This window comes from Rattus norvegicus, chromosome Y, assembly GCF_021556685.1.
Source record: "Rattus norvegicus strain SHRSP/BbbUtx chromosome Y, alternate assembly SHRSP_T2T, whole genome shotgun sequence".
NCBI classification, from domain to species: domain Eukaryota; kingdom Metazoa; phylum Chordata; class Mammalia; order Rodentia; family Muridae; genus Rattus; species Rattus norvegicus.
Genome location: NC_141555.1, coordinates 16,792,143 through 16,802,562, shown reverse-complemented (window position 1 = coordinate 16,802,562; position 10,420 = coordinate 16,792,143).

Sequence of the window (10,420 nt, the reverse complement as noted above, 5' to 3'; positions counted from 1 at the left end):
TCTTTAGTGTGTCTAGGATCGACTGTGAAAAATAATCTATTGTAAGTGCTATGTTGGGAAGGAAGAGGTTTAAGCTCATAAATAGCCCACAAACCACCAGAAGAGAAAGCAAATTTTGTCATGAGAAATTTATATCTCTTCTCACAAGAAACCCTTATCATAACCACAGCAATAAATCAATTTAATTTTGTGAGGCAGCAAATTGCGTTTCAGAATTTAGCTAATTAAAATAAAGTGATCATGTACAGAGTGCAATCCCTGGCTGTCAGGACCAAAGCCCGTGGATTTTAGATCTTGTTGTCCTATGATTTTAAAAATGAATGACATAATTAATGGCGATGTGCAACCCTAAAAATCTTACCATATAAGTCACAAAAACACCATACTCTAGGCTGTGTATGAGGTTAGACCATTTTCATTCATATGTATTCAGAGTTTTAAAGAGTAAAATGTTGAAGTTTAGAACAGGACACTTTTCCTTTTGCATTTAAATCTCTAGTGTGCAGTTTGGTTTTGGTGGCTCCTTACACAGTGTTTCATTTTATTTTATTTGAACAGGTGATAGAAGTTAACTGTACAGATTAATGAGCCTCAGTTTGATATTTCCATAATGCAGAGAGCATGCACTGAACCAATGTAACTATGTTTTTTCACTGACTCTTCTGCAACTTAACAAAAGTTAGGATGCTCTATTCTACTTTTAGGGAAAAATGACTTCCGTAGGATATAAAAGTCCTTAATATATTTTCGGAACTTTTTTGTTATTTTAGGATTTTTATTTATTATTCACACAGGTATACAATGTACCTTAATCACACCGATCCTTACCTTGGTTCTGCTCTATCTGGATACATTCAATTTCCAACTTCATGTTCTTTATATTTTCCTGTTTTATTTTCTTTATAATCCATTGTTCCACTAAGTACTGCCTTCTGGTATCTTCCTTAATTCATTGTCTTAATTGTGTACAGGACTTGTGCTTACGACTGTAGATGCAGTGAGTCCATAGGTCCAATAACTGTGTCATGTCTAGATGTCACGATTGCATCCTCTCGCTCCTCAAGTTCTGTCTACTCCTTTTCTGCAATGTTTCCCCAGCCTTATGCTCAGCTTTCTGCTTCTCACGGTCTTAGCACTTATACCAGTTACACAGATCTACAGAAATCGCTGCACAGTACAACTATACATTTCTCTGACCTCAGCTCATAAAAGCAGTAATGTATGAACAAAAACAATAAGAATTGGAAGGCAGTTTGACAACATGGCCATTTAGCAAAACAGGAATAGTAGGATCCTCTCTATGGTCATGTGAGCCATGGGAAAAACTGTGACCATGTTCATAATATGACATCTGACTTTCCTTCTATAGAAGAGGCTTCAAAGTCAAACAAACAGCAGTTGCCCACTTTCATAAGATTTAGATAATTTTCTTCATACTTCTGAATTTTCAACTGGCACAATGATATCTAGTTTCATCAATATCCATGCCAATGATATAATTTTGCTCTTTTGCTGGTTAAATAATGGTCTAGTGCCTATATAATTTATTTCTCCAATTCATGGATATTGTGAACAGCGAGAAGTTAGAGACATTCATGAAGTTAAAACTGGAATAGACAGATTCCTTCAGGTACATATTCCTTCAGTAGTAATATTGAATCACAAATAATTTCAGTTTTCAGTTTTATATTAATTACTTTAGAAGCTATATTAAATTTTAGACCCAACAAACATATACCAGGGTTCTTTGTTCCAGCAACACTATGCAAAAACTGTCATTTATATTTGTATTTCATCAACGATTTGAGGGTTTAGTATTTTTCATGTAATTTTTGATAATATTTGTGCCATTATTTTAAGCATTTATTCAAATATATAGCATATATAATTGCATTACTTTATTTCTGATAAATAAGGTATTTTTGTGTCTTATAGATATGATCCATATGTCAGATAAAGAGCCAGTAAAGTTTTCTTTTTTCCTACATTATTAACTTGATATGTCTTAATGAAACAACATTGTGTAGATGTAACATATATCCTGTATCCATTCCTCTGTTGAAGAGCATCTGGGTTCTTTCCAGCTTCTGGCTACTATAAATAAGGCTGCTATGAATATAGTGGAGCATGTGTCTTTGTTATATGTTGGGGCATCTTTTGGGTATATGCACACGCGAGGAGTAGCTGGGACTTCAGGTAACTCAATGTCCAATTTTCTGAGGAAATTCCAGACTGATTTCCAGAATGGTTGTACCGGTCTACAATCCCACCAAAAATGGAGGGGTGTCCCTCTTTCTCCACATCCTCACCTGCATGTGGCCTGAATTTGCTGTCACATGAGTTTTTGATCTTAGCTTTTCTGACTTGTCTGAGGTGAAATCTCAAAGTTCTTTTGATTTGCATTTCCCTTATGACTATAGATGTTGAATATTGCTTTAGGTATTTCTCTGCAATTCGATATTCTTCAGCTGTGAATTCTCATTTTCTCTCTGGACCCCATTTTTCAATAGGGTTATTTGTCTCCCTGCAGTCTAACTTCATGTGTTCTTTGTATATTTTGGATATAAGCTCTCAATCAGTTGTAGGATTGGTAAAGATCTTTTTCCAATCTTTTGGTTGCCATTTTGTCCTAGCAACAGTGTCCTCTGCCATACAGAAGCTTTGCAGTTTTGTTTTCCTTACATTGACCAATTTCAAGGGTGTCCTTTACAGAAGTGTCTCCTGTGACACAGTGGAAACCTTTACATACCACATCTCTCTAAAATTAAGTACTTCTATTAGATTCATTAGTGGTTACATGTTCTGAATGGAGAAAGTAAGTCAGGAGCTTGGTGTGGGTAGAAAGGATCTAGGAATAAGGTGTGGAGGAGATTCTTTTGGATAATAATTTTATTCCCACGTCCATTCCTGTGACGTACATTTCAATTTCCTAGGTTTTCTCAATTTCTCAAAGGCAAGTATTTTCCCTACAGACCTTCAATTGATGAAGTATTGTATTTTTTTTTTGTCTACAGTCCTTGAGAGGGTATAATATACATATTCCTTAATGTGTACTCAAACGTTCTGTTTTCCAATTCAATTTTTTGCAATGATTTTGGCAACAAAGGGGGCACAGCTATAGAGTGAGTAAAACACTGTAAATACTGTGTACATTCTTCAATGATAAACTTCCAAATCCATATTTTATGCAAAAATTACCAGATATCATTAAGTAAAGGACAGCATGGACTACAGAATTAAGTTCTCTAGTCCCATTTGATATCAGTTCTGCATTATCTACCTTACTGTATTCCCAGGAAGAGACTTGAGGGTTTTGGATGTTTCGCCATGATTCTTTGTTCAGGCCAAACATAAGATACAGGAGGATGTGCAGGATGAGGAATAGCTTGAGGTCCAGTTATACCTCAACTTCATTAGGTTAATAAGAACAGGAGAGAGTCTATTTGGCACTGTCTTTTGTGGATTCTACTTTCTTGTTTGTTTCCCAGAATCCATGTTAAAATTCAATCTAACCTCATAGCTATAGTTTACATATATATATATATATATATATACACATATATATGATATTAACATATATATAGATATAGATAAATATATAAATAAATATATAGATAAATATATAAGTATAGATATAGATATAGATATAGATGATATAGATATAGATATAGATGATATAGATATAGATAAAGATATAGATGATATAGATATAGATAGATATATCAGCCCCCTAAAACAGATAAGATTGATGAATCTTAGAATTGCATAATTAAAAGAAAAGGATATAGGTCTTCCCTGAGCGACACAGCTAGAGCATGTTAAATACAGAAGTGAATGGTAGTGGGAAACCAGTGAACTGAAAACAGATCTCATGTTGGTAGATTTTGAGAAGGGTTAAAAGAGCTGAAGGAGCTTTCAATCCGATAAGAAAAACAATGACAAGGAACCAGAGTTTTCTGTACTGTACAATGTAGATGCTTCTGAGAGGAACCGAGCTCCTGATTCCCATAGGTGGAAGGCTCAGATCAATGCTATCTGTTCAGCAATACCACTCAACCCCTATGAAGGTGTCACTGAGCTTTCCCAAGCACACATATTTCTTCCTTTTTTTAGACCAAGACATAAAGGCAGCTTCCTTCTCCCCATTTCTGATCTCTTCATCCTCTTTGTTTTTACTCCCAAATGGCTGTTTACTCTGAATTAGATGCCAATTACTGGACCCTAGAGGTACAGAAGGAAAACCTGAGAGACAGTTGAAGTCATGACAACACTTGTGACATCACAGAAGCAGATAAAGTTCTGCCATGGCCTACCTGGTGAACAGCTTTCCTTACATTGAACAGATTTGAGGGTGCCCTTTCCAGGTATGTCTCCTGTGACACAGTGGAAACCTTTATATCATCCATCTCTCTAAAACTAGAGATTTCTCTTTGCTTTATTAGTGGTTACATCCTCTGAATTGAAAAAGTTAGTGAAGGGCTTGGAATGGGTAGAAAAGATCTTATAACATGGAGTGAAGGAGATTCTTCTGGATAACAATTTTTTTCCCAGGTACACTCATGAAATACAGTTCAATTTTGTAGGTTTTCTCTCTTTCCCAAAGGCCAGTATTTTCCATACAGACCTTCAATTGAATGAATATTGTATTTCACTTTCTTATTGTGCATTCCTTCATGTGGGATTTTATAAATATTGCTGAATGTGTACTCAAAAATTCTGTTTTCCTTTTCCATTTTCTGAAATGATTTTTAGCAACATATGTGGACCAGCTATAGAATAAGTATAACAATGTAAATATGGTGTACCTACTTGAAATGATAAACTCCCGAATCCTTATTTTATCCCTAAATTACCAGATATCAGCAAAGCAAAGGACAACATGGACTATGGAATTCAATAGTTCTCCAGTCCCATTTGATATCAATTCTGCATTATCTACCTTATTCTGTTCCAAGAAAGAGACTTGAGGGTTTTCAATGTTTTACCATGATTCTTTCTTCAGGCCAAACATAAGATTCAGGAGGATGTGCAGGAGGAGGAAAGGCTTGAGGTCCAGTGAAACCTCAGCTTCATTAGGTTCATAAGAACAGGAGAGAGTCTATTTGGCACTGTCATTTGTTGATTCTATTTTTTGACCTTGTTTCCCAGAATGCATGTTAAAATTCCATCTAATCTCATAGCTATACGTCATATACATATTATAGATAGATAGATATAGATATAGATATATCAGCCACCACCACTAGATAAGATTGATGAACCTTAGAACTTCATGATTAGAAGAAACAGGTATAGGTCTTTTCTGACACAGCTAGAGCATGCAAATACAGAAGTGAATGATAGTGGCAAAGCAGTGAAGTGAAAACAGATCACTTGTTGGATGATTTTAGGGAAGGATAACAAGATCTGAAGGAGTTTTTTATCCAATAAGAAAAACAGTGCCAACGAACCAGAGTTTCCTGGTACTACATGAGTATTGAAAGATTGTGCATGGATCGTCCTATGGCTCCAACTGCATATGTAGCAGAGAATGGCCTTGTTGGACACCAATGGAAGGAGATGCCCTTGTTTTGAACTAGGTTTTATTTCCAATTCAAGGGAATGTCAAAGGGCATTAAGGGGGATTATACAAGAAGGGTAGGGAGACCGGTTAGGGATCTTATGGACAGGAAACAGGGAAAGGCAAAAATATTTAAAATGTAAATATGGAAAATCAAATTAAAAAGCAAAAAAACTTGCTAAAAAATAAAACAAATTAAATAAGTTAAAGATTGACTGAGAAATTTAAAGGGTCACAATAAGGCAATGGGATTCAGAGTAATACAAGTGGAAAGACCTTTTACTTCTGGACAAAAAAATAAAAGTCATGAGTTGTAAGGAAAAGAATAATGCCCTTCCCAACACCTGACTTTTATGATAAAGATATTAATGATATAATCTCTGTGACTTACACGATCCACTAGAAGCAGAGAAGTCCAGATTCTCCTGACAGGCTCTGAGCTCCTGGTCCCATGTGTGGAAGGATCAAATCATTTCTATCTCTTCAACGTACCTACTCAACTCCCAGCAAGGATTCAGTGAGATTTCCCAGTGTCCACATATTTCTTCCTTTTTTTTATACCAAGGCCATCTTCGTTCTCCCCATGTCTGAGCTTTTCATCCCCTACAATCTCACTCCCAAATTGATGTTTCCTCTGAACTAGAGGCCAACTAGTAAACCCTATAGGTAATTGAGGAATATGTGAGAGGCATTTGCAGACAGAACAACGCTTGTGACATCACAAGAGAAGCTAGGGCTCTCCAGAATACAAGAGATTTTTCATGGAGGGTCTAATGATGATCTAACTGACAATTGCCATGGCCTACATCTAAACAGCTTTCCTTATATTGACCAGTTTTGAGAGTGCTTTTTCCAGGTATGTCTCCTGTGACAGTGGGGAAACCTTTATGTACTCCATTTCTCTAAAGCTAGAGATTTCTTTTCACTTCACTAGTGGTTACATGCTCTGAATGAATTAAGTGTCCTGTGTAGAAATGATCTAGAAACTTGAAGTGGAGGATATTCTTCTGGGTAATATTTTTATTCCCAGGTACATTCCTGTGACATATAGTTCAATTTTCTAGGTTTTATCTATTTTCCAAAGGCCAGTATTCTCCCTACATATATTTAATTGAATGAATATTGTATTTCACTTTCTTATTGTATATTCCTTGATAGGGGACTTTATAAATATTCCTTAATGTGTACTCAAAAATTCTGTTTTACAATTCCATTTTTTGCAATGATTTTGGCAACAACGGGTGCCCAGGTATAGAGTGAATATACAGTGTAAATATTGTGTACCTACTTCAAATTATAAACTCTCAAATCCTTATTTTCTTCAAAATAGTTTTGGTGTATATATATATATATATATATATATATATATATATATATATAATTATTTATATGTGTGTGCGTGTGTGTGTGTGTGTGTGTGTGTGTGTGTGTGTGTGTGTGTGATACATGTCCAGCAGACTCTGAATGGCCATTTCTTCAGACTCCTAAAAACAATGCCTCCCTACCCCTCTTATTATTATTATTTTATTTACCCTTCTATGGAAGGAGTGAAAATCCTTCTTGAGTTTCATGAGGTCTATGCATTGTATCATAGGTAATTAGATCATTTGGGCTGATAGCCAACTATCAATTAGTGCATACTTAGTGTGTTTTTCTGTGATTGGGTAACCTCACTCAGTATGATATTTTCAAGGTCCATCCATTTGCCTAAGAATTTGCTGCACTCATTGTTTTTGATAACTGGGTATTAGTCCATTGTGTACATATAGGTCATTTTCTGTGTCTATTTCTCTGTTGAAGGACATCTGGGTTCTTTCCAGCCTCTGGATATTATGAATAAGGCTGCTATGAACATAGTGTAACATGTGTCTTTGTTGTATGTTTGAGAATCTTTTGGTTATATGCCCAGGGGTGGTATAGCTGGGTTTTCAGCAAGTACAATGACCAATTTTGAGGAAATTCAGGACTGATATTCAGAGAGGTTATACCAGTTTGCAATCCCAACAATAATGTAGGATGTTCCTCTTTCTCCACATCCTTGCCAACATTTGCTGTCACCTGAGATTTGATCTTAGTCATTCTAACTGATGTGATGTGGAATTTCACGGTTGTTTTGATTTGCATTTCCCTGATGACTAAGTATGTTATACATAACACAAAGCATTCTAAGAAATGATGTTACCCTAACTGGTGGTCTAGATATAGCTGGGTGCCAATTGATCCATTTCTTTCTCCTTCTTCAAAGTTCAAGTCCAAATACATCAAGGAAATCCACATAAAGTCAGATATGCAGAAGCCAATAGAAGGACAGTGTCAGAAAGTGCCTAGAACACATTTGCACAGGAGAAAATATTCAGAACCGAACACCAAAGGTTCAGACTCTAAGAACAACAGTCGTTATATGAAATCCCATCATTCTCAAAACTTTCTTTAAAGCCAAGTACACTGCCAATAGGAAAATAACAACCTACACATTTGGAAAAGAGTTTTAGGAAACCTACATCTGAGAGAGTGCCAAAATAAAAAATATAGAAAGAACTCAGAAAGTAAAGTCCTAGACAACAAAGCAACCCAACTTTTAAACTGGATTAGAGAGCTAACAAAGAATTCTCAACTGAGGTATCTCAATAGGTGAAAAACATATCGAGAAATATTTAACATCCATAGTTCACAAAAAAGCAAATCAAAATGAACATAAATGTCTTCGTTTAACCAGAAAGGCTAAGACAAAAAACTAATGCAGTAGCAGAGTAGACTAGGATGTAGAGAAAGTGGAACACTCCTCCACTGACGGTGGGATTAGTAGCAGGATAGCCACTTTGGATATCAATGTGGAGGTTCAGAGAAAATTGCAAATAGCTTTATTAGAGAACCCAGGTTTATCACTCACTTCAAAAAATATACTCAAACTTGATCCACACATAACAAGGACATGTGGTTGAAGATATTCACAGCAGCCTTACTTATCATAGTCGAATGCTGGAAACAATGGTGATATACCTCATCTCCACACAGGAATAAATACAGAAAGAGTGCTATATATAAACAATGGAACATTACTCAGGTATTAAAAATGAGGGCACCAAGAACTTTGTTGACAAAGGATGGAACTGGAAAATAGTGAAGTAACAGAGATTGAAAAGGAAAGAACATGGGAAGCAGTTAGTGACAAGTAGATGTTAGCCCTGCTAACAGAATAACCACTATACAAATCTTTTATAACATGAAGGGTAACATGTTAGAAATCCAAATTGTGGATGCTGACAACCCACTTACAAGGGAGAACAAAATAATCATGGAAGGCAGAGGGGTGGAAGAACCTAGCTAGAGGTAGAAAATGATGGACAAAGTGGTAGGAGTTGCAATAATTAAAAGGGACAGGAGAGAAATTCAGAGGAAACATGGAGTAAATAACAATAAGCCTCAGTGGTGGGTGGTGAATTTGGGTATCCCCAGGAAAATCCCAAATGCCAGGTAGGCAAGTGTCTCCCAGAAACTTACTGTGATCGTGGTAGTTTAAATACCGAGTAGCAAAAAGATAGAACAACTAGAGACTGCCTCCTGTAGCTAGAGATGCCCCCCAGTGAAGGGATGGTGCTGCCCACACAGTTCACAATTTTTTACCTACAAAACTACAATCTAAAAAATGTAAATACAAAAATGGAGCAGAGTCTGAAGGAAAGACCCTTCAGTGACCACCTCACCAAAAGAACCATTTCATCCACAGATTCTAAATCCTGACACTATTCCTGATGTCAAGATGTGCTTGCAGATAAGACCCTAATATGACTGTCCTCTGAGGTGCTCTGCCATCACCTGACTGTGACAGATGCAGAAACACCTAAGCATTTGATAGCACCTGACAGCCAAAAAAGAAGAGTTAGGGGAATGCCTTAGGGATCTGGAGGGGATTGGAACCCAATATGAAAAACAACAGTATCTATTAAGTTTACAATTCAGAGGTTCAGGAAATTTTCCACCTCCTAGGGTATGCTTTGGCCAGTCCAAGACTTCTGCTACATAGATAGCCGTCAATTGTTCCGGTGGAGATGTCATATCCCAGAGAAGGGGGATGTTAGAGGGCAAAAGTCGAAGTGGGAATGTAGATGGGGGAGCACCATATAAGAAAAACGAGGATCGGAATAGCTTACAGGATTCAAGAAAGAATGAGCAGTTTGGGAATTGACATTTGAAATGTAAACAAATAAATAGATTATTTTACACATATAATGTATATAATATAATACATTTATGTTAACAACAGAGATATTCACATCTGTCTCTTTAAGTGACTATATATTTCCTTATCTGTACTATAGGTTTATTGAAAGTTGAAATCCATAAGTTTTGTGAGTTTCTTATTATTGAAATTTCACATGGATACACCCAATCAATGTTTTATCTTCTGTCCTTACAGCTATAAATCTATAGTTACCTCGACAAGAAAAAAATAAATTTTTTTTCTATTCCATTAGGTTTCCATTCCATGCCTCAAATGTCTCCCAATTTAACAGTACATCTTTATATTCCCTCCATTGTCATCCTCTTCCCTCTTCTTTCACATTTGACATTCCCGTTCCTGACAGTGTTCCTCTGCAATCCATAAGTACATTTGTACATCCCAAAGTGAGGACAGTCTGGACCACATCCCTTGACTTTTACACTAAACTAATACAGTGTAAAGAATTAACATCAAGATTAAAGTGAAAATGTATCCAATTTTCTTTTTTGATCTGGATTATCTCATCTATGATGACTTTGGGAAGATCCATTCATTGTCCTGAAAATTACATCCTTTCCTTTTCCAATCTGTAAAAGCCCCACATTTTCATTTGTTAAGGGGCAACTTGAATATTTCCA